The sequence below is a fragment of the Mastomys coucha genome, unplaced genomic scaffold (assembly GCF_008632895.1).
Source record: "Mastomys coucha isolate ucsf_1 unplaced genomic scaffold, UCSF_Mcou_1 pScaffold9, whole genome shotgun sequence".
Classification (NCBI taxonomy): domain Eukaryota; kingdom Metazoa; phylum Chordata; class Mammalia; order Rodentia; family Muridae; genus Mastomys; species Mastomys coucha.
Genome location: NW_022196915.1, coordinates 6,185,910 through 6,210,837, shown reverse-complemented (window position 1 = coordinate 6,210,837; position 24,928 = coordinate 6,185,910). Strand labels below are relative to the sequence as shown.

Below are 24,928 nucleotides of genomic sequence, written 5' to 3'. Positions count from 1 at the left end.
TATATATTTAAACAAAAGTTTAAATACCTGAACTTAAAATAATCAAGCAAATCTACAACTTTTTGAGGGTCCAACTGTCCAAGTTAGGTTTAACTGTCAACTTGATACAGCCTAGAGTCACCAGATAGGGAAGTCTCGGTAGAGTGAATTTTCAGATAGTGTTAGGCTTCAGGCCTTGATTTAAGCATTATTTTCCTGTGGCCAGCTGCATCAGGTTCACCCAGTGCTTCAGGGATCTGCTGCTGTCCTGGAATTTGACTTCCTATGCATAGTATTTATTACAGTCATGTATGCTATTGATGCTATTCGTGTTAATATCTGTTTCTTCTCAAGGAAATGCAAATATTGCAAGGAATATTTGTTTTACTCCTGGATTTACCTCTCTTGTCTGAACTTGTGCCTGGAATATGGCATAACTAGGTTGGATAGAAAGAAACTTCTAACAAAATGTCTATATATCTCTGTTGTCTACACTCTGAAGGAATATTCTGTAATGCCTCTATTAATAGATACATCAGTTCATTACATACTGGGTCATTCTCTTTGACAAAGATTAAGAAAGGACGAGTAAAGAGGTCTCCCACCATCCTGATTTGGCCTCGACAATGCCACACAACAAAGATACATGTGTTCAATATGCCTCAAACCTTGGTTTACAAAGACTTACAAGCAATACACTAAAAACATACAAAGCAAAGAAATTAATTGCTTGGGAAGGCACATTTTTCCAAATGTCAGTTTTCTGGGCACTGCTTGGAATAGCTCTATTCAAGTTTCTTTGAGAAGAGTCAACATGTATTTTATAAGTCACAGCGAATATGGATTATCTTCCTACTACACTGTTTTTTAAGATAAAATCTGTCATTTCCACAGGCAGTAAAAGGCAGTGTGACTCAAGAACTTTGGCAATCTGTCTCCAAAGAAGATTCCAGTGGGATGGCAACCTCTTTTTCCCCACAGGGCTCTTTAAGATAAAATATGGGATTCAGCCAGCACCTTACTGGGCAGTGTTTCTCTAATGCCTCCAAATCCATTCCAAATTGGATTGTTCACTAACTGGGCGGAAAATCTCGTTTAAGCCAGGTTAAGATATGAAGCCCCTCCCCAGATCACTTTAAACTACACTGTTAAAGAGACTTGGCTCAGAGACATAAATGAAAACCAAGATCTACTTGCAGCTAGAAGAGCATAATTTCTATGCCCACTGTGAGGAAAGGTGCTGATTGTTCATTAAGCTGCTTTCAGAGGTACTAAGATACGTATGCAGCCTGCCCCAAGAATACAGGGCCTTAATTTCTCCCTTTCTAAATTCTTCCTCTCTACTTGTTTGCTAACTAAATCACTATGTGCCAAGTGACAAAATGATACCATGTAACTAAGGATTTGTATTGTGTCCAGTACTCACATGATCTTACTGGAGAATAACTCTATGAAGAAACTGAGATACAGAAGAGCCAGCTTGCCTTCATCTTAGGTTTAAAAGACATCTCATAGTGAAGACAAAGTAGATTCATTCCTGTTCATGATTAAACCTCTGTTTCTCAAGGGCTGGCCTATATCCTACTTGGAACTTTAACTGGAAATGAATCTGTACTGCCTGCTCCAGGAATGCTAATCAAGTCTTTGATTCAAAGAGTTGTTTATAACCATTTTTCAGCCCTACCTTTGTTTGAAAAGGGGTATATGGCTACCTTGTTACCATTGCCTGTTGTTATGCCAACCTTACAATTACATCTTTGTTTCAAGAGGTTGTTAAGAATTACTTGTTAAGAGTTCTGTTCCTCTATACCTTTTTATTTTGCCTGCCATACACTCCATTTGAAAATCCACTACCCCTGAGCTATAAAAGCCTTCCCTTCCTCACATCCAATGCTGACTTCACAAACCATGCCTTAAGGGAATGCAGCCTGTGTACGGGAATTTAAAAAGCTTGCTTTAACTAATTGCTTCTTTTAATTAATTTGGCCATGATGATTTGGATCACTGTGATCTTTCTCCTCCTGTCTTTGGGATTAACAATACTATCATGAGATAGTATGGCACAAGTTACTCTGCTGATGGGCGCAGAGTTGGAGCTTAAACCTACTCACAAAATGTAAATTTCAGTTCTTTCTCAGCTGAATGCCAGAGGCAGCCCAACCAGCAAAGGCTGTCACCTAAAACAGGGGTGATTCCTGTTAGGTTTCAAACCCCAGATAAGCAGTTAAGGTAACAATTTAACATATCAAAGCAGACCTAGCCTCCAGGTTCTCCCAGCACCCCTCATTCAGTATAGGTTACAGGGTATGGCTGGCATACCTGCTTTCTACCCTGAGCTTCCATCCCAGGGGCTGGGCTTCCCCTCCCCCAGAGGCTTTCCCTGTGTAATAGGGACTATTGTACCCTTTTGTACCTTTGTCTTCCTGACAGCAGTACTTGGTTCCCTTCTCTCCCTCTCCCCAGCTAAGGGCCACAAGGTCATGACCACTCTGGGCTCTCCCAGGTGTGTCTGCCTCTGTTTGATCTCACACAGATCCATAATAAACTTTCTCCTCCACCATATCTAGGAGCCTTTTTTGTTCTCTTTTGTTCTGTCTGTCTGTCTGTCTGTCTGTCTCCCTCTCCCTCACCTTCTCCCCGCTCCCCTCTCCCCCTCCCCACTTTCTCTTTTTCTCATCTATCCTGCTCTGTGACAGAAATGAGCCCCAAAAGGAAAAAGTATCCCACAGTGCCTCCAGTGTCAGCTAGACAGCTTACATTCACATTCCACACTCACTTCAAATGAACACATGCCTTTTTCTATATTAATATAGAGAGAGATAGAAAGAAACCACGGAATAAAAATGCCATTCAAAATTTAATGCCAAGTAAGTCTGTTAAAAAAAAAAATTCTATACAAACAGCTCATGAGATGGCTCAGCTGGTAAAGGAGCTTGCTGCCAAACCTGACCACTTAAGTTTAAGCCTCAGAGTCCACACTGGAAAAGAATAGAACTGACTCTGCAAATTGTTCCCTGACCTCCAGATACATGCTGTGGCACATGGGTAGACACACACACACACACACACACACACACACACACACACACACACACAAAAAAATGTAAAAAGCAATTCAAAAGAACAGTTTATGGATATTGTTGATCCATGCCTGGCACAGTTTGATGTTACAACTAAAACAGCAAACAGACACCTGAGTCCCTACCTGGTGATCCACACCTCTTAAGAGCATTCCTTCTATATAAAGCTCAAGCCTTTCTTCCTGGGCTATCAACTGTAAAGCACTTCCTAGCTTTCCTTTCGAGATGCAAATGATTTATCAGCATAGCTATCAAAGAGCCATCTATCTTTACTTCCCAAAGGATTTCTCATTTCCCTCTGAGCTTTCCTTCATTGTAGGTGTCTGTCCACATCACAACTTACAGAGAGATGACTTCACAGGCACACACTATTCCAGCATTTTGGATGTGACATTATTTTGCTTAAATGCTTCTCCCAATGTGGGTCACTTTGCTGATTTCAATTTGTGCTTTGAAAAAGCACCATCACATTTAACATCCCTAATGGAATGTCTGAGTAGCCTTTTGGGAGTAAACAGCCTGTTCTTAGTAGAAAGCCTGTTAGGGGACATAGTGCTTGTTTTACACAAACATATGGACATCTGAGCATTACCAAATAATCTTTGCATAGTTTGCCAAAAATATTTTCTTCATACAATTGTGTTGCAGAATAGCTAAAAACAGATCTTAACTGATAGGTTATTTCTCTGCCAGTGAAATGAGCCAATTCAAACCAGATTAGATTATATTAAATGCAGGTTTATTAGGAAGCTGCTCTCCAAAGGATGTTCACTGACCCCAAGGATGGAAACAAGAAAAGTTACCCCACGGGGCAGAAAGGGAAGAGAGAGAAGGGACAGAAGGGAGGGGGAGAATGAGGGAGGAGGAGAAGAGAGAGGGGGAGTGAGAGGGAGAGATGGGAGAGAGAGAGGGAGAGAGAGAGAGAGAGAGAGAGAGAGAGAGAGAGAGAGAGAGAGAGAGAGAGAGAGAGAGAAGGAGAGAGGGAGAGAGAGAGAACCAAAATATCTGGATTATACAGGGAAGAGGCCCTTGGGGAAGGGCAGCCCAGCTCCTGGGGTTTATGGTTGGGGGCAGGGTATTCAAGGTAGAGACTGAAGGACTCTGGGAGGACCAGGAGGCCAGGTCTGCTTTGATATGTAAAATAGGCACATCAGTGTCAAACTTTACATTAACTACTCTTAATGTGTGCTATGCAAAGGTTGGTGTTAGCATCAGGACATCCAAAACCTGTGGGGCCATGCATGGGTGGGTCCACAGACCTGTTGCCAGGGCAACAGCCACCATATTCCCAGAATCCATTGGGCTCACCTCCCACCTTTACCTGTGGCTATACGTCACAACCCATATATATATATATATATATATGTATATATATATGTATATATACATATATATATATATATACACACACACACACACACACACACACACACACACACACACACACACGGGGAACATTCCTCCATCTTTCTCTCTTCCTCCTCTCTTTCCCCACCACTATCCCCTCTCTCCCTCTCAATTAAACCTCTTAAACGTGGAACTGTTTGGGCCTAGTGTGTGGTATGTTCTGACGTGACGTGCCATTCTAACACATCAGTTGGTATATTATATATATAGATGCCTGAGTTTAATTGTTTGAGAGATGGCCAACTTGTTTTGAAAGCTGTCTATAGGATTTTATACTTTCAGTGTTAAATCAGTGAGTGATCTATCCCAGGTTAATACTCGGTGTTCCCCAAGGTTCTGAAATTTTACCTTTTTATTATTGTTGTTCTTGGTGGTGATGGTGGTGGTGGTGGTTTTGTTTGCCTTTCCCCCAGCCTTGAATAGGTTAAACAAACCTCCAACAGTTTGACAACAGGGCTAGAGTCTGGCCTTGCCACATTTGCATTTCCTACAGAGCCTTGAGGAGTTGACTGCCTGATGAGCTTGCTTCCCTTCATCCTTCTCTCACCCACCCGCCAGTCCTATTTCATTCCCATCCTCCCTTTCAGGTATACCAAGTTCTCTGTGTCTGCTGGACAGCTACAGTTTTGGGACCAGGTCTGGATATATAACAATGCCTGGCCACTAGAATCCTACTGCTTCAGCCTCCCAAATGCTGGAGGCTTGAGTTCCAGACCTCTCCCCATCTTTGGTAGGAACGTCATTGTGTCCCATTGGTGTTTTCATCCAAGTTTCTTGGTTTGGCAGTCTTGTGTTCCTTCTTTAATACTTCTCTGATAAGATCTTTGACCCACTTTTCAGTGAGGGCTGTTTTGTTGTTGTATTAACAGAATCTTCCTTTCAAATTCACCATGTAGCACAGGCTGGGCTTAGCACAGGCTGGCCTGAGATTGCTGTTGTGTTTTTATCCTTGTTTGAATAGTTTCCTTGTCTAAGCTGTTTATCAAGCATGTCTCCCAAAGATTCGCTCCCGGCAGTGATATGAGTCCTCAATCTCCTGATCTTAGTGTCCTATCAGAAAAATCATCACCAAGCTCAACAGTTTCTAGGCTTTTTCCTATGTATCTTCTTTCATTTAATTTGGCTCTATGATGCATTTTGTGTAACATTTTTGCAAGGTGTATCCAGTCTGTGTCATTTCATTTTTGGCATGTAAATACACAGTAAATCTTGGACTGTTGATAGAAATACCATCTTTCTTAGCTTTGCAACTCAGGTTTCCTGGTGTGACTCAGTTTCTGAACTTCCACTCTGCTTCACCTATGTCCTCGGCATTTCACAACAATGCTACACTGCCTTCATCATGTCATCTTGGTAGTCAAGTTTTGAGGAAGGGTGTTTGGCACCCTCGAATTTTGTCTTCTTGTTTAATATTTTCTGGGCATTGCTTGATATTTTGCTCTTTTAGAGTATATTTTCTGTATTCTCACCAGTTTTCCTTAATATCCTCCCTCATTGAGTCTTATAAGTTGGTAATTCAAATTCTTCCTTACTTTATATTAATTTTACAAATTCTGTTTTGCATTATTGCCATTTTTATTTAATTACTAGATTTTTTCCCAAACACTTTTTAAGATTAAAGAAAAAAATATTGGGGGAGATGCATAGCTTGTGAGGTCATGAATTTGAACATCAGAGGACATGCTGCAGGACTCAGTTCTTTCTATCCACTAAATAGGCACTAGGGATTAATCAAAGGTCTCTGGACTTGGGTAGAAAGTGTACTTATCTACAGAGCCATCTCATCAAAGCCATGTTTTAATTTTCTGTCATGAACTTATCAGTTCTTTCTTTGATGTACTGAAGACTCACTTTGAAGGCCAGGCTGACCACACCCCGAGATCCTCATCCCTAAGCCCCTCAGGCATTTATAGATAGATTTTCACATTTGAACTTTTACAAATCTGACACTTATTTCACTGTAATGAGTGGAATAGGAGTCTACCTTGTTTATTTGTTTTATGGCTTATCCAGCTGTCCCCCAACCATTGTCTTAATCATTTTAGTTTTTTCTAATGAATCAAAATGCCATTTTGACTACAGCTCAGATCTTCAGTTATAAAATCTTGACATTTATTTACTGGTCTTCTGGTTTTATTGTGTTATTCAGTACTGCATTATTTAATTATCATCTCATTGTTCTCTAACAGGACAAATTGCCTGAACATTCCTTGCTCATAACTCTCCCAGTACTCACTTATGTGTCCTCCTTCACACAGATTGTAATATCCTTGTAGCTTAATGCCAAATCCTATTAGCATCTGAAGTTCACAATACTCCTATGGATTAATTTATAGGATGTCAATAATCTCTTGATATCAAATTTGGGGGAACTTATTGAAAATGTTTGATTCCTGTGCTAATCTCACAGAAATTCTGTCACTACAGCTCTCTAATAAAAAACTGAAAAATGAGTTACTTAAAAATATTCAGGCTTTTGTTCCAATGGGACATAAGCCATCAAAGAGCAGTATATTTACTCCTAGGTGACAGGAGGAATTAGAAGCATCTTCCCAAGAGAGGCACTGTCTCAGGACCTTGTAAAAGAATTTGTTAGGTTTATTTATATAGAAAATGTTTAAATGAAAAAGGGAGAAAACTGAAAAATATTCTTAGATTTTTGGAGACCTGGAGTAAAAACTAATGATAGATCAAGTAAAAACAACAGGAAATAATGACCTAGAAGAGAAAGAAACCAAAATGTTGCAGGATGGGAAGTCAGGGTAAGTAGAGTCACAGGAACATGGCAGTATACAAAGAAAACTGCCAGATTTATTAGGTTTGATCAATTTAATCTGGATAAGAAGTTTGGGCATGAAAAATCAGGAAACAGAAACTTCTGGCATTGTGTGTGTGTGTGTGTGTGTGTGTGTGTGTGTGTGTTTGGCAGTGTTATCTGTAGCTATTTCTTAGGACAACAGAATGTATGTGAGTTTATTTTAAAGTCTGAGAGAAAGAAGCTAGGAAAGTCATTAGGCACAATAATTATAGCAGTTCACACCAGAGGTAAATAAATGATCTACTCCTCTGACAATGAGGGATGAGGTGGAGAAGACTTGATTTGACCTCTCAGATTCCCACAGGCTGCAGTGATTTATTGCTGGAACAAGTTCCACTCCTTTATCTCTACACTACTCCTGTGCTATCAGGGACCTTGAGGGCTGGGAAAGATTGTTGAATTGATTTAGATGCTGTGGAGTTCAGGGGTCTCCTCACTATACAAAGGAAAAGACTGGAACTCTGAAGCCAAGAATGAGACTTGAAGCTCTTTGCTCCTCCATTCTTTATCTACTGAGTGAAGACAACAGTAATCTTATCTCCTAGATTTATTAAGAAGAAAAAGACATTGAATATCTAGCTATCCACATGGAACATATTGCCGTGGATGGAGTCAGTGAGCCTAGATCCTAAGCAACTCTAATATTGCCTACTCATTGTTTATTTTAGCTAGACAATTCACTCTTGATTTTTCTTTTTCTCACTTGAAGTACAAGGAAAGAAATTTAAAGTGAAACCTGGTAGGACTGCAAGCTACCATACCATGTGAGGCATCTTTATGGCATGAGCAAGAATGGGAGGAACATTATGGTTTAGTAAACAGGAGAAATTAAGATAGAGTGTGATTTTTACATAGCATTCCTAATTAACATATCATTAAGTCTGATGATTTATTGATTTCCTTCACTCACTTGCCTTTGCTTTGGGACAGTCATGGTTTGCACAAGGGGAAGAGTTTTTGCTGTTCTTTTCATACCTTAGTGGCAACTGACAGGATTGCCCTTAAGACTTGTCACAAGGACCAGCAATGTGAACAGTGTGACTTATATAGAAGCCCCAACTCTCAGCACTGAATAAAAATGACTCAGGAATTGTCCTCAGAACAAAACTGTATACAAAAGCATAATGTAAATTTTCTGGGGTATGAGATACATTTCAATTAACTGCCCCAAATCCTCCATCTACTTGGTCTTGTCCATAAACTTAAACCATTCCTAGCTTCCCTTTACTCTCTTATAAACAGAGGACAATAAGACTCACTTCTCTAAGGACACAAAGAGATTAATATCTGTAAGCAACTAAGAGTTCACCAGAAAATAACCATATTCACTACTTAAGGATTTGTTTCTTTAATAAATATGACATTTTCTCTGTTGTCATAAAGACATACTATAGACATTACATAGACACCCTGGATAATTTTTAAAGGCAATGTATACTGAATAAAGATCCTGAAAAAAGAATAGCAGGACATTAGCAATATGAAAAATAACCCTTGAAATACAGAACGATATGGGTGTGCACATGCATTCAAATGTGTCTCAGCTCCAAAAAGGTGAAACTCTCATCCTTACATGGAATGGTACTCTCTTCTTATTGATTTAACAGACCATGTTTCTTTCAAGGATGAACTTTCTAATTTGGGAGCTAGAAAACCTAATTTCACTTATAAGGTACATTTTCCATTGGATGTGTTCTTATTTTAGGATTATAGAACACTTCTGAATTTAATGGCACCACTGATTTTATTAAAATAAAAACTAACATGCATATGTAATTAGGGCAATAGCAGTGAAATAAAGAAATAGTCTAGGAAGGAAGAGCAAGAATATATGAAGATCTACATGTTGAACTGTCCTGAAAATTCTCCCCCAGACAGATGTCAGCAAGACAGTTTCCTCAAGAATAGCTTACCAGTGCAAGCAGTAATTTCTCAATATGTCTATTTCCTAAGACACTTAGGCACTACTTATAGGAATTAAACATGGAAATTCTAAGAATTTCCAGTATAGGTATAAGAATTTATGCACAATAATTTTCATATGTTTTTTGTTGTTGGTTTGGTTTGGTTTGGTTTGGTTTTGGTTTTTTGAGACAGGGTTTCTCTGTAGAGCCCTGACTGTCCTAGAACTCACTCTGTAGACCAGGTTGGCCTCGAACTCAGAAATCCACCTGCCTCTGCCTCCCAAGTGCTGGGATTAAAGGCGTGTGTCACCACTACCCATGAATATGTTTTATTAGAAAAAAAAAATGACTTAGCCCGCTCACTCAGTCAACAGGTTCTCCAGCTCAGGAGTGAGAATTAAAAGGAAAAGAGACAATTAAACAACATTGTAGCATGACCCTAGCCAGTTCTGAAGCTGAGGCACGTTTATTTTTTCTCAGTCTGTTTTTATACCATTTTAATTACATGTAAGTATTAAGGGCGAGTAGTACAATGAGGAACAAACAAGACAATATACACAAATAGTCAAAGAACAAACAAGGCAATAAAAAAAAGTTTTATGACCACTCCCGTAGATCAATATTTTTAAGGGTTTATCAAGATGATCAAGATATTCTGAGTCTACTTTCCTGTCCTAGTCCAAAGTCATAGTCATGCCTAAAGCCTACTTCTTTGTTCTACCCTAAAAATTAGATTCTTGCCTAAACTTACTTCCTTGTCATGCCTTAATGTCAGATTCCTGTCTAAGGCCCATTTCCTTGTCCTTGGTCAACATCAGATTCCTGCCAAGCAGGCCCTCAAAGGCTCTCCACAAAAATGAGAATAACGTTTTTTCTTTAAAAGCACCAGGAAAGTACATTATAATATGGCCCCAGGTTAGAATATCACATAGCCATAAAATAAAAAGAAAGAGAAATGTCAATATATGATAAATAATGCAATATGTAAAACAGAGTTCGTAGTATGCTTCTATTCTATGTGTACAAATGAGAAGAGTCATGGTCACCCACCCTCAGAAAATTTAGTCTCACAAATGAATGCAACGAGATAGTCTGAAGTATGTGTAGGCCAGGTGCAGTTTTCACTATTTACACAACTATGACATCTGACTAAAACTGTACTAATATCACATTTGCAAAATGCTGGGAGCCATGGCTTTAACTATGGTCTAGTGAAAAATTACTAGCTTAAATTTACAGCCCTGAGAGAAAATGTGTAGTCTAATAGAACATTTGTGGGTGTGGAGGACGTTGACCCTTGGTTCCAGGAAAAGATTGCTACCAGCCCTCCCTTGCTGTGGGCTCTTCCCTTCTCCCTTGTCTCGGGCTCTTCCCCCTCCCATGCCCTGGAATCTTCCCCCTCCCTTGAAGCTTTCTCCTGCTTGTGTTTATATTTCCATCCCTGAAGTAAAGTTTTTGGAGCTTGATCAGACAACTGTCTTGCTCTCATTCCTCTTGTCTTTTGTCTCTTTTGGACTCCCGCTCCCCTGCCCTAGGACCCTGGTGAACACCCCGTGGGTCGAGGCAGCAAAAAATAGAAAAATATCATATTAAGGATCTACAAAAGCACCAGGGCACTTTCAGGTTTTAATGTCCTGTGGACCTAAAAAAAGTCAACTTTATGCCTGGTAGCATGTTGCTGGCTGTCCAAAGAAAGAACAAACAGACGAAAACACACCTCCATTTGAAGGAGTGTGATCACCACAAGTTACATATACTTAACAGGCACGTATAGAGCACATGAAAGAAACCAGTTGTCATATTAGCCTGGTAGAAACTCTCTTTGGAAGAGTTCCTGGAGCAAAGGTTATAGGTGCTGTGAACAGAATCTTTCAGTCCTTGTCTTGGGGTAGGCCATCTAGAAGGGAATCCGAATCTCCCCTGCCCTCGGACTGCATTACTAAAAGGTAGGTGGAGACCTCATACACGGAAGACATTCACCTTTTTGCACATTTGTGCAGATAATCAAGGTATATATCCTTATCCCTGCTGGATTTGAATAGTGAGTCTACATGCCAGGCTTGAGTTTTGAGAATCTGTTCAAGTTCACCTACAGAGTGTGGCAGGGAGGCCTGGGGAAATGGAGAATGACAGCTTGTCTGTGGTCTGCCTGGTACATCATTCTCATTACTCATCCTTTCTGTAACTGAATTTCTTCATCTTTGAAACTTGCAAACTGATGATGTTCTCATCAAAGATCTGTGGTTAAAAAACAAAACAAAACTCAGCACTGTGCTATTATTAGGCAGTACAGTTCTGACCTGTTGGGACCACTCAGGGAGATTCCTTAAACAATTCCAACATGAGGTCAGGATTGGGTTTTAAGTTTTAATTAAAATTTGTATTATGATAAGCATAATCATGAAAAGGTCTTAAATAAATAAAAACATCTCACAAAATATTAACCAAACTAAACACTGTGCACTTTCATGAACATTTAAGATGGAAGCCGAGGATTTTTGCATCAAATTTTACACTTTCAAAAGTTTAAAGGGTTTTTAAGGATTCAAGTACTCATAGGCGTTCATTCATAGCCAAATATAGATATTTAAAAGCAGTTTAGACTCTAACTTCTTGTCTATTGTATTGAGGTGCTGACCTGTTTTCTGCAAGGCACTTTCAGAACGGCCCCAGCTGTTGCAGCAGTAAATAAGGCTGAGAAGACACAACACTCTGCCATGCCCTTCCTCCATTCCACTTGTACTTGGGAAAGAGAGTGGCCCTGCCTTGCCTTTCATTGTTCTCCAGCTTAACACACCTAGCAATACTGGCTCATCCAAGATTCCCCACTGTGAAGTGCTTTACTTGCCTGGAGCTGCCCACATACTAGTCATAACAGAAAAACAAGAGAGCATCTCTCCTAGTTTTCACACATCTTCAGACATAACCACTCAATAAATGGTTAACATTTGACGGGAGGCCAGTGAGCTGGCTTTCCAGTGCAAACACTGACAAAGCCAGTCACTCAACACCAGCCAAATGCTCAAGAAAAAGTAGAACCATAAATCCTTACTGAGAAGCTACATGTGTAATTATGTGGGTGGTGGGGGGAAGTGGGGGAAGTTGGCATCATTCCCCACAATCATTAAGAACCAAGTGTCCCCAATGAAGGAGCTAGAGAAAGGACCCAAGGAGCTGAAGGGTTTGCAGCCCTTTAGGATGAACAACAATATGAACTAACCAGTACCCTCAGAGCTCCCAGGGACTAAACCACCAACCAAAGAGTACACATGGTGGGACTCATGGCTCCAGCAGCATATGTAACAGAGGATGGCCAAGTTGGTCATCAATGGGAGGAGAGGCCCTTGTTCCTGTGAAGGTTCTATGCCCCAATGTGGGGGAATGCCAGGGCCAGGAATCAGGAGATGGTGCGTTGGTGAGCAGGGGGAGGGGGGGAAGAAACAGGTTTTTTTTTCCCCTTGAGGGGAAACCGGGAGAGGAGATATCATTTGAAATGTAAATAAAGAAAATATCTAATAATAATAATAAAAAAAAGAATCAAGTGTCCAGTGTCAGGTTTGGTGCTGGGGAGGGAATGGGTTAAAAGCCACTTCTACTCTCTTGTTCTCCCTGGTGGAAGCTGTGGTGGAGGCAGGCGCTGCCTTGTCTGGCTGCCTTTTGTTTTAAGGATATCGATTGTTAACACAATGACTGGGCAGGAGATGGAAGGTATCATCATTAGCTGCAGCCACCTCATCAGTTGTTCCAGAGCTCAGAGAAGCACTAATGGATACACAAGGTCGACAGGAATACCATCAGCCAGTTCACAATGTCCCAAAGTGGCAGAGTTTTAGCCAGGCTTTTCTATACCTCCATGGTAAAAAAAAATATATATTAGTAGTGATGATTGGCATCTGCAAAATGTACGCTGGACCAAGAACTGCATCACACAACCTTGTACATCATACTGTGACTACTCATAAGCATCATACAGTAGACTACTCATAAGCAGCCTTGTCTATACAAAGATGATGATGTGGCAAAGAAGATAGGTGGCTGCCTGCACTGTTTTACAGAGTTTCTTTGCAGTCCAGGGGCACAGTGCTGAGTAATATTTATAAGTGGTCATGGTTGCTGCCAACACTTAGTGACTGTTTACGTCATAATAGTGATCTTTTACTGTTTTCCATACACTGTTTAATTTAATCCTTATGATTACTGAGAATTTCTATTTTTAAATAATATTTTTATTTATTCTTTGAAAATGTTCAAAATGATCTTTCCCCACTAATATGGGAAATTTGGCTGGCTTGATCTTGTGCAGGAAACTACAGGTTCTGTTGAGTTGATGTGTGTAACAACCATGGCAGGTCCAGAATTCTGCATTTTACAACTCTCTTCCCCATCTGTTCAACTCTTTTACATTTTTTTTCTGCCCACTCTTCCTTAATGTCCTCTAAGCCTAGTTGTGCAAGAACTCAGAGAATTATTTTTCATTCGTGATCCATAAATAGGGAATCTGAGGCTTGATGAGACTGAGCTACTTGCCTGACCTCTCGCTACTCTTCAGCAATAAAGGTGAGGTCAGAACTCCATGGGTCGGTCAATTCATCCCCATATGCATGAGACATTTACCATTTTGGCACCAAATTGTTCAAGTCCTGAGATTCCAAAATCTCAAGCTAAATAGATAGTTGTTATAGTTTCATTTCTATTGCTCAGATAAAATACTCTGGCAAAAAGCACCTTTAGAAATAAAGGAGTTGGGCTGGAGAGATGGCTCAGCGGTTAAGAACACTGACTGCTTTTCTGAAGGTCCTGAGTTCAAATCCCAGCAACCACATGGTGTCTCACAACCATCCATAATGAGATCTCACGCCCTCTTCTGGAGTGTCTGATGACAGCTATAGTGTACTTAAATATAATAAATAAATAAATCTAAAAAAAAAACCAAAGAAACAAAGGAGTTTATTTCAACTTACTATTCTATATAACAATTCATTATTGTCAGAGAAGTCAAGGCAGGAACTTAAGTATCTAGCGATATGACATCCACAATCAAGAACACAGAGAAATAAAAGCATGCATGTTCCTTTGTTTTCTTGCTTGTGGTCAACTTACTTTGACTCCTCACTTTTGAACAGTTCAGAACTACTATCTAGGGAACAGTGAGTTAGTTGGTTAACTTAAGGTAACCTCCTACAGGCACACCCATAGGCCATCCATTGGAGACAATCCCTGACTGAGACTCTCTTCCCAGGTGATTTTCAATTGTTTCAAGTTGATGATTAAAGTTACTCATCACAGTTGTTAACTCTGGGAACTCAACAGAAACCACTCAAAATCTCACAGAACTTAATTTGGAAGATGAACTACAATCACACCTGGAATCAGAAAATAGTAATTCAACAATAAGATCCTTTTAAATCCCGACCACTCAAAGTACTGTGGGAGAGTGTGCCAGAAGTATCTATATCAAAGATTGTGCTAGAGGAAGAACTCCACTCCCCGGGGGAAGGGACGAGGTCAGATGTCATGAATAGATTTGTAATTTAACATGATCTTCATGAGTTTTGCATACTCAACTGTGAAAAGTGTTGTTCTAACATTCTCTCCATAGGCATGCTATCAGCAAATATAATACAGGGTTCTATAAGGAAACAGTTCTTATCCTTAGGAAACTTTCATTCAAAGATCCAGCGGTGGGTGCTACAGAACATAGTGTAAGTAGGTCCACACATCACACTCTGAGAGGAACCATGAATTCTGAGGTTCTGCTTGGAGCCCTGACCCAGCCACCTGCTTCCTGGGTAATCTGGTACAAACTGGAAACTCCTAAGTTCTCTGGAGGCTCTTTATTAGATGACAATTTACCCATCTGAGGTACTCATTTCTAGTTCTCCTGTAGAATTCACTGAAGGTTTTTGTGAGAAAAGGCAGGTGCTTGGATCTATAACCATAGAACTGGGGTTTTCTGCTATTTCTACCATTTCAAATACATCTGGTGAAGTCTTACACATATCCAGGGTTTACATCCCCTGATCTCCTAAACTATGCGAGCCACCAGCCAATGTCACCCCTGACTGCACCTCCATTTTCAATACCTAGTACCAATGAGTTCCTATTGAATTCCTCTTCCTGCGAACCTGTGAGCAGGGCCAATCACCTGTCAGCTTCAGAGAGCTTCACAAAGGAAGACCAAAATTTCCTTAATGAAGAAAATGACCCAAGAGGCCCACATCTTGAACTTCTCCCTGAACTGTCTTTCTTTATTGAGGACTTTAAATGAAGGAGAAATATGACTCCATTACAAACAAAAAGTTCAGTTAAAGATCAGTATTTAGGGCCACCAATAACTTTTTTAATGAGGAAAAATAATAATAATTATAAAGGAACCTACCTTCTAATATATCTTTTAACTTGATAAATTTTCCTTAGGACGGAATCCTAAAATGCCCCTTAGATCTGTAAATCACAGTTTGCCCTTCCTGGGACACTAATTCTGGTAGGAATTAGTGCCTTCCATATTATTCACAGCAAATGAAATGCTTCCCAGCAGTTAACAGGGCATTGTCTGAAAACAAGGGAGCTAAGATGGGATCTGTCACAGGGCTTTAAAAGGCTTTCCCTGTCTCCAACCAGGCAAGGTCCTTGCATAGCAGGGATAACGTGGACATGAATTCCTATCATGATCAGAGAAGCTACTGACAATCTGATAGCTTCTAGGATAGGGAGAGTTGATTTCCTTTTCTGATGTGACCCCAGCATGCTTAACACACATACAAACACACACATACACATACACACACACACACACACACACACACACACACACACACACACACTAGGAGGCCACATTCCCAAGACTAGCTCAGCAATAGCAACACAAAATAAACTCTATGAGTAAAGAATCAAAAAGAAAGGAAGGAAAGAAGCACCTCAGACTTAGGTAGGAAAAATGGGATAGAAAAGATGATCAGTGTTGTTCTCTTACACTTTTTCCATCCCAGTGGCTCTGTCCCCACAATCTCATCCAGACTCAAAGTCCCTACTTCCTAACATCATCATACTGGGATCAAGTCTTCAACATACAAATTTGGATGAAATTTGAACATAAATTCTATTATACTTTCTCATGCCTTCTGGGCAGTATTGATTTTTGCTGATTAATTTTTATATAAATGACAAAGCAGAACAAATACAATTATGAATTATATTCATACTATGCTATTGAGTTGTGATTTAAAGTCAGAGCAGGACATTTCTCCCATCCAACCATTTCTTCATTTCTTTTATTGTTAGTAAAAATATTTTTTCTAGAAATATTAAAAATAACTTTGTAATAATCTCCAACATCCCATACTCTGCTATAAAACACACTGAGTATATCTCAGAAGGTCTGAATTAAGTTTTGAGACTTGCTATTAACTAGAAGTATGACCTTGAGAAGGAAGTGTCAATCCTTAGAGGCTCACATTCTTCATCTAAAAAACAAACAATCAAAAAGGGAATAATTGCATTTTGTCTGCCTCCTAAAATGGGTCACTTTAATGATAAAAACAGCATAATGTTTTGAAAAGCAAATTGCTATACAAATGGGAGAGAGATCATGTTTATCAAAGGACTTTTACGTTCATTACTGTGTTTTTATTCTCAGAGCAGTCTGCTACTAGTACCTTTCCGCTTCAGCAAAATGCATGAATATTAAAGAAAAAAATTACAGGTGAAGAAAAATTCTGCAAAATCTTGTAAAATCTTGTCAAATTCATGCTTCTTTTTTCTCCTAACAGACAATAGCTTCAGACCTGGTGACCTTCATGGTACTCTGAGCAGGAACTCTGATTATGGGCACTTTATCTGCCCACGTCAGAATACCCTTGCAGTCAGGTGGAGGACCAGCACTGTTCTATGTAACTCAGTGATTTCTAATCTGGCCATCTTGTATGGTGATTTTATGTTCTCTTCAGAGAGTTTTGACTGTAAATCTTGATATTCTATAGTGTTCTCCATCTTTTGTTCCCATTTCAGGGTCCTGAGACAATGAAAGCAATACAACAAAAAGAACATGTAATTCCACTATATTTAACTTATAATCTAATATCAAAGAACCGGTCTGCACATTGATGGTTAAATTTAAAACACACACACACACACACACACACACACACACACACCTACAACAACAATTAAATAAAAGATGTCATGAGTGTGAATGAGAACAGTAGAGAGGGGCATGGTAGGATGTCAAAGGAAAGAACAAGAATGGGGAAAGTGATGGAATCATAGAAAGAAACCCCCCCCAAATAACAAAAAAAAATACGGTAAAATAAAAATAATTAAAGAGATGACTCAGGGGTTAAGAGTGTTTGTCACATTTGCAGAGGACCTGACTTTGGTTCCCACCTCACATATCAAGGGGCTTACGATTTACCAGTTACTCCACTGTCAAGGAATCAGACACCTGCATTCTCGGATCTGTCTCTTCGCCTCCCAATTGCACAAAAATTAAAAGAAAATAAGTCTAAGAGTAAATAAGATAAATAGTAGCACCTTACATTTTGGAAGCAAAGAGGACTCTTTCTTATCTACACAAATTCCAAACTCTCACAGAAGTGCTATCATTGAGCTAGGCATTATGGCAGAGGTTAGCCTTTCTCTTTACCCTTAAGTGCTTGGTCAACCCAGATCAATCAACCCAGAATTCTTACCCCATTAACCTGCCTGCCTCCTCTCACCCTGAGATCTGTAGCTGGTACAATGCTTTGGATCCCACAGTACGCCCTCTACTGTCATTTGTGATACTATGTGATAGTGTTGCTGATTGATTCTTTTTCTGACTTGGGCCATGTTTTTTCTTCTCTCTTAACTTACAGGAACATGATATTGTGGGTGGGTTATGGAAGAAACAGAGAGGTGGGTTAGGGGGAGGGCCTTATTTATTGCATTACCTTCCAATGCTACATATGCATTGGAGACTTTATACAGAGTACTTTTCATGGAAATGTTTTCTGTATTAAAGGCAATGCCACCCTGGAGTTCACATACAAGGAAGGCTGGCTGACTCCCAACTGCCTCATAACAATTTGAATGTTGTGACAGAGAGAACCATCTTGCTATTTCCAACCCTAGTAATTTAGTTCAAGCATGATCTCAGCCACTTTAAGTTTTGATATTTCTAGCCATCTCTTAGGTGGTATTTTCTCTTAATGCTACCAATCATTTGAAAAAATTTTTCTGCAAAGCTAATCTTTGTAGGAAATGATACATAATGGTTTCCTTTACAGACAGACAAACAAGGACTATGACTTCTGCTGTTTTATGTCATGTTTTTCATAGTGCAATACAAATGGAACCATCCCCTTCTCAGTGTCAAGGAATATGTAAGTTTCTGCTTATATAAGCATTGTGGTTTCTTAAGCAGGGGAAGCCTTAAGAATTAGCTTTATGATTTGATTTTTAAGACATAACCCATATAATAATTGTTCAAGTTAAAAAGCAGCTAAGCTAAAAATAGACATTAAATCTACCTTATTAATCATCACTTAAGTGTAATTGTTCAAATGATGCAACACACAAAATTAACACAGAAAAGCTGTGGATGAGGAATAATATTGGGGTATCTATGTAAAAAAACACTATGGAAGGTTACAATGTTGTACACACACACACACACACACACACACACACACACGTTTTTTATCTGAAGACCTCTCAGTACCAAGCAGCTGCAGCCCCATCTTCTAAAAAGGAAGTCAGAAACCTCTAATTTAAATTTTTCATTTGTTTTTTCAGAACAATTTGCCACCCACAAAAGGGTAAATTTGTAAGTCTTCATTATCTCATGAATTTGGGGATTTATCCCTTAAATAAACTCATCTCATTTACATATAATTATAGCCACTGAGAAGGGCCTTTAAAAAAAAAGAAAAAGGCAGGAGGGAAAAGTACAGATTATAAGACTGTATTGAAGAATCTTTATTACTGTTACAATAACCAAAATTTGCCTTATAAACTGGAAACTTTAAATGAATTCAGAGGAAACCAGCTTTAGGGAGAATGTGTTTAAAGGTCCCTTAGATCCAGGTTCCTTGAAAGGACCCTTCCTAACAGCATGTGTCAATCACAGTCCCCACTCCTAGTCGCTATTGTTGCATAGTATGCCATTGTGATCCATTTATGGCAAGACTTGAGAGTATGAATTTAACATCAAAAGAAAGAACTTGGATGCACCACTTCCGAAATTGGTCTCTGTCCTTATTGGTTTGAGGCTATAGAAATATCTCTGTAGGAAACGGAACCTCATTTCTCATAATGGATGTTTTACTGCAAATGAGGAGTTGGGTGCACAGAAAGGGGAGGCATGTTTCTTTGCACCGCCTGCTGTTTTCTGCTCACCTCTTCCTCACTGCACAACTGCCTTTTGGACACTGTCTCAGAGATGCAAACATTAAAGTGAGCTCTTCTTAAATACCCCAGGGAAAACAGTCCTTCCAAGGCTGAACATGTGTATCTATTAACACGAAAGAGATGAGTCTTCTCTTTAGACACTTGCTAACCGTTTGTTGTATTAAAAACTTCCTTAGGAAGCATTTTGCATATGACAGGCACACCATTAAGTTTCCTTTGTCTTTTTTTCCTTTCCTTAGTCATTTCAAAGGACACAGCCAAACCACAATTAACATCAAGCTGAACTTGAACAGCTCAGTCACACTTTCTAAAATTTGCTTGCCCTTTTCTCGGGGTTTAATTATTGTACTATTAATAGTGACATTTGCAGTGAGTGCTAACATTTGTCTCTCAGTTCTGACTATTTTTTTTATTTTAGGTGTATCATTTTCTTTTTTTTAGGAGGAATATCAAGGAATAGGCCTCAACCACTTTTAGATGACCTTCTTGTCACATTTGGATGGCTCAGGTCTAGAAGCACTGATGTGAGGCCGCACAGAAATGCCTGAGGACAATCAAGCTGCTCCTTCCTTTCTCTCCTTTGTGGCCAATCGAGGACAGTTCATGTGGTTGGTATTCCTACCGTCAATGAAGACCCTTCAACAATTAAGAGAAAGATGAGATGGGGACGGGAATGATCCAGATTTATTTATGGTGCCCAGACCTAGAGACAGTAACTTAGTATAACCGTCTGCTGGGCAGTGAGCGACTGCAGCGATTCGTTCAAGCAAGCAATCTGTCCTTCATACCAGCACACTCTTCAGCCCCACTGTGACCTGGCAGCCGGCCTGTTGTACTGACAACCACCACAGCCTCTCTTCCTGGGTCTGGTGAGAAGTCTTCTAGGTGCCTGGCTTTCAGTAGTGAATAAATTATTAATGTCTATTAATCCATGGCACATGTAATTTTTAACTTTGCGTACTCTTTCTGGGGGGCCTGAAGGTTAATTTCCTCATCTTTGCTTTTTTCCCTTTGCTTCTACAGTATAGCCCACTGGCTGTGCTGCTGACTGGGCTTTCCCTTTCTTTTCTCCTTTGTGTTTCTCACATTTAACTACAATAATGAATGTAAAGTCAATAGAGTGACAGGCCCGCCCACAGTGACTGAATGGCAAATTCAAATCACTAAATAGCAAGTGTAGACAAACAATTACTGAAAATCCCACATTAAAATCTCAAAAGGACACAGGAAAGTGGAGCTTAAGTCGTTAAGAGTCCCTCAGTACCACAGATATGAGAGAACAGACTTAGATGGGGTCTGTGTTAAGAACTGGAAATCACATACATACAGTTAGCCCATATACACACTCAGCTCAACTCCAGCTGACCTTGCACAAGTCCAGCTACTTAGTGCCCCAAGGGGAAGAAAATTAAAGCAGGTAGATGTAGCTAGCCTCATCAGAAAAGGAGCCTGTGTGTGAGAAGGGAATAACCCAATTGTCTCTCAATTCACTTCTTCACATAGCTTCACCATGCTCTTCATCACTCCTTCTGGTGACACTGATTATCCCATTGCCACAAGTCACCAGAAAAGCCCAAGAACGAAGGTTTGCTGTCTTTTTGCCCCTATTGGTCCTGGCTTGATAAATCATTAACAACTCAAAAATAACAAAAATAATGAAGCATCAATAAATTTGCAAGTGAAAGCATTATTTCATTTGTTTGTTTTTGTTTCTTTTTTTCTTTTTCTTTTTCCCTTCAGGTCAGGGTTTCTCTGAGTAGCCATGGCTGTCCTGGAGCTCACTTTGTACACTAGGCTAGCCTCCAACTCAGAGATCCACCTGCCTCTGCCTCCCAAGTGCTGGGATTAAAGGTGTGCACCACCACCTTCTAGCTCTGAAAGCACTGTTTTTTTTTTTTTTAAAAAAAAAAACTAAAATAAAAATATTTTAGATCTATGCACATATGCACATAAACATACACACATGTGCATGTGCAGGCATGCACACATTAGCCTGCTATGGCATTGAAAGATACCTGTTATTCTTATTTTATGTATGTATGTATGCATGTATGTATACATGGGTTATTATTATTGCTATTGTTATTATTATTTATATTTGCTCTGGCTCTAGTGGGGAGATTTTCTCAGAGGCAGTTTGGCTCCAAGGGTTCTGATGTTTAGCAGCTTCATGAGGGGCTGCATAGTAAAATTGCCAAAGCCTAACATTTTTGATATACACATAACTTCCTTTAAGAATGTCAAAACATTTGTCACACTGGAATGATGGTGGGGCTGATGGTAAGACAGAACTGTGTTCACAACCTTGAGGGCAACTTTAGGCTGGCCTTGGAAAAAGTGTAGTTTAAGCTGGAGTAAGTGGGACATCACATTTCAGTTCATACTATTAAAAGCTTACATGAAACTAATTGCCTGTGGAGCTGTCCCTTTACAAAACAATTGGGTTAGCACACAGTTAAGAACATGAGCTAGCTCAATGACCATGAACTAGTCAGTCATCATATGAAGTTCAGCACAACATGGGCAGCCTCTTACCTGGACTGGGAGATTCCTGCTCCTCTGCTTAGTTCTCCTTCAAAATCCTACCAGGCATTTCATAAGACCCCCCAAAACTAAAACTAAAATCATAATATTCTTTGATTTCCCTGAATCTCATTATGGAAGCTAAAATTTAATTATGCTAGAAAGACATTATCTTCACAAGTTTCTCCATTTTTCAAAAAATCGCACACGTGCTGCATCCTGTTCTATTCATGACTAATAAATCAGCATGCCCACGGGGAAAGTGCTACTTAAGTCTGGATTCGGCTTGAATTGGGCTATAGAATGGGGATCCTTTCTTTTAAATCAATTCAGGTTATTTTAGGATTTCTTTTCTAAAATGACACAAATTATAGGGCAATCAAAGCTTCTGTCAAGACAACTAAAGGCATTAAGGTTTTGCAACTCAGGTTCCTTGAACACTTTCTCAAATGTTTCAAAAGGCTCCAAAAGCAAGACAAAGCAAAGCAAATAACACACAGGGAAATGCATGCCCAACAAACTAATAGCGCCCAGCCACACAAACCTAAATTTAACTTGAAGGAAGACTGTTGATTTCATACTTAACGCAAAACCCCAAGTCTCCCATTGCGTTGCAGCATACAATAGTACCCCCAGCCCCACTCCAATTGCTCCCACAAACCTTTTAATATCAGATAGATGCTGTTAAGCGATGACACCGGCTGGGACTTACAGAATGAAAGCATAACTCCAGGGAGGAGGAAAGGCTCCTCCGTCTAATTCCTTTGTCTCTTCTCAGAAGTGAAGGTCTCACTGCCTTTTCTCAGATGTAAGCTGCAGCGTTGCACTGAGAAGGTACAACTCAGCTCCCAGCCTGTTCACAGTGCTCAGCCTAGACCCCACATCTAAGCCTCTCCATGCTTTCTGCAAAGGCAAACAGCTCAGCTGAACAGCTAAGGGAACGCTCCTCGGCAGCCCCAAACTAAACCGTACCTACACATATTTATCAGCCTCATGACCTCGGTAGGTTTAAAGTAATAAGCATTTGGTGCTATCCTCTCCTAGCCTGAAGTATCACCCGGCTGGGAAGGACTGCTCGTACAACATTGTTTCCCTGCGTCTGAAACAGGAAAAATCCAAATGCTAAAGAAGACATTCATGTTTACTAGGCTCGCAGGACATCAGTCGTGTGGGAACTTTGTCCCGCATTCCATTAAGTTAGCCTATGACTTCCCCACGCTTCACCACATCTCCTCCATCTAGCTAAATAAACCAACTTCGTGCCCACAAGTCAAAGCAAAGTTTATCCATCCCACCCTCATCTCTTCTTTTCCAGCTTACATCCGTGAACAGTTGATTACCACCCTCAAAGGTGGCACAAAGAAAGCTTTTAATGCCGCACTATAGGGTCTGCCAGCTGCCTGCTGGAGGTTCCTTTGGTGTAATATATTCTAGCAGCTTAAAGATTTTTGTAAAAAAGCGTTTGCTTGCATGATGGAGAGCCGCCGGGCACCCCCGCACCCCCAGAATTGCATCAGCAGAGTGAACACTCACCAAAATACATTATTTTTCTCATTAATCAACCAGCTGAAACCCCACTGTGGCGTCTTCAGCCTCCGCTCTCACCCAGGGCTTGCACGCCGAGCAGAGCCGTGGCATGGTACGGTCAACGTGAATGTTTCCAGCTTGAAGAGAAGAGGCGCGGAGCGTGCCTCCTGGAGGCGGGCTGGGCCAGCAGAGCTGTACAGGCTCCTGCCTTCCCGGCTATGATCTCCCGCGGCAGGAGCGTGTGCTCCGGCCGCTCGCGCCACTGCCCATCCTTACTGTAACTCGACTCCTCCTTGCGATGTCCTTGCTGCTCTCGTGACATCAGGACTTCCCGGGAGTACTACGAACACAGCCCCCAGTGCCACCCCACCGCATCCCAGCCCCTCTCCAGGAGAGTGATCTGTTGATGGCCTGCCAGCACCAACCAAGGCTCTGTGAAGCTCCAACCAGCCCAGAGACCTGGGCGTGGGCGGAGTGAGGGGCGCGGAGACTGGCTTAGAGAGAAGGGTCTCCTGTGCATACGGAAGCACACAGGGGAAGTTTACCCCAGATGAAGGGTGGGAACCTGGCTCAGGAGAATTCTGCCATGAACCGATAATTAGACACACTTTTATCTCGCCCCTCCTGAGAAGGCTATCAGTCTCATCAAAATTAAGCCTGAGAAGATGTTGAGCAGGCATGCTTTTGGCTCTGAGCTTGAAGGCTGGAAATCAGGGTACTCTATTACTAGGGTAGTGTGATTCCATCATGAAAAAAAAAAATCTAGTTTTTATATCCTGTTTCCTGGTTTAGACTTATAGATGGAAAGATGTGATAAAAGTCTCCTATCACCGAGGCACACACAATTACACACCCACCTGCCCCAGCCTCTGCCCCTTAGCAGATAGAGGAAGTACATTGGGGTAGAAGTGGTCAAATGGTCTTTGACCCTTTAACCCTCTAAAGGGAGAGAGGCATTAAAATGGAAACGACCGAGATTAGATCACAATTTAAGACTCATCACCAATATTGAGTACACACACACTAAATTTGAGATGGAGCCAAGAACAGTACAGCCCAGCAATATCTCTGTGTCTTCCAAAGGTGTAACGAATGGCAGTGCTTAGTGTACACAGAAAAGAATGGTAGAAAGAAATCCCTCAAGCTAGTGACTAGTGTGTAAATGCTCCGGGTGAAAAATAAACCCACTAGCTAGCTCCCCTTCCCAATTGTTGGATCCTGTTAACCCTCTGGAGTCTTTGAACTTAAAATTCATTTCTCTAAATGAGGGAGCAATTGAGGCTTTTTTTTTTTAATGCAGCCTC

At 40.5% G+C, this 24,928-nt stretch overlaps 1 protein-coding gene across 4 annotated transcripts in view; it reads right to left on the bottom strand.

The window, feature by feature from the left end:
• The window catches only part of Znf385d (zinc finger protein 385D), a 764,160-nt gene that overhangs the window by 63,985 nt on the left and 675,247 nt on the right, over window positions 1–24,928 (bottom strand). The window contains exons 1-2 of one of the 4 annotated variants that reach the window (XR_004116161.1): window positions 23,631–24,081; window positions 10,698–11,426 (exon numbers count right to left, since the gene is read on the bottom strand). The exons of 1 other annotated variant lie outside the window; for it this stretch is intronic. The gene's annotated coding sequence lies outside the window, so the exon portion shown is untranslated. Of the gene's footprint in view, window positions 1–10,697; window positions 11,427–22,758; window positions 23,418–23,630; window positions 24,082–24,928 lie in introns of those variants that run through there. 2 more of the 4 variants (XR_004116160.1, XR_004116162.1) reach the window with 2 other exon arrangements.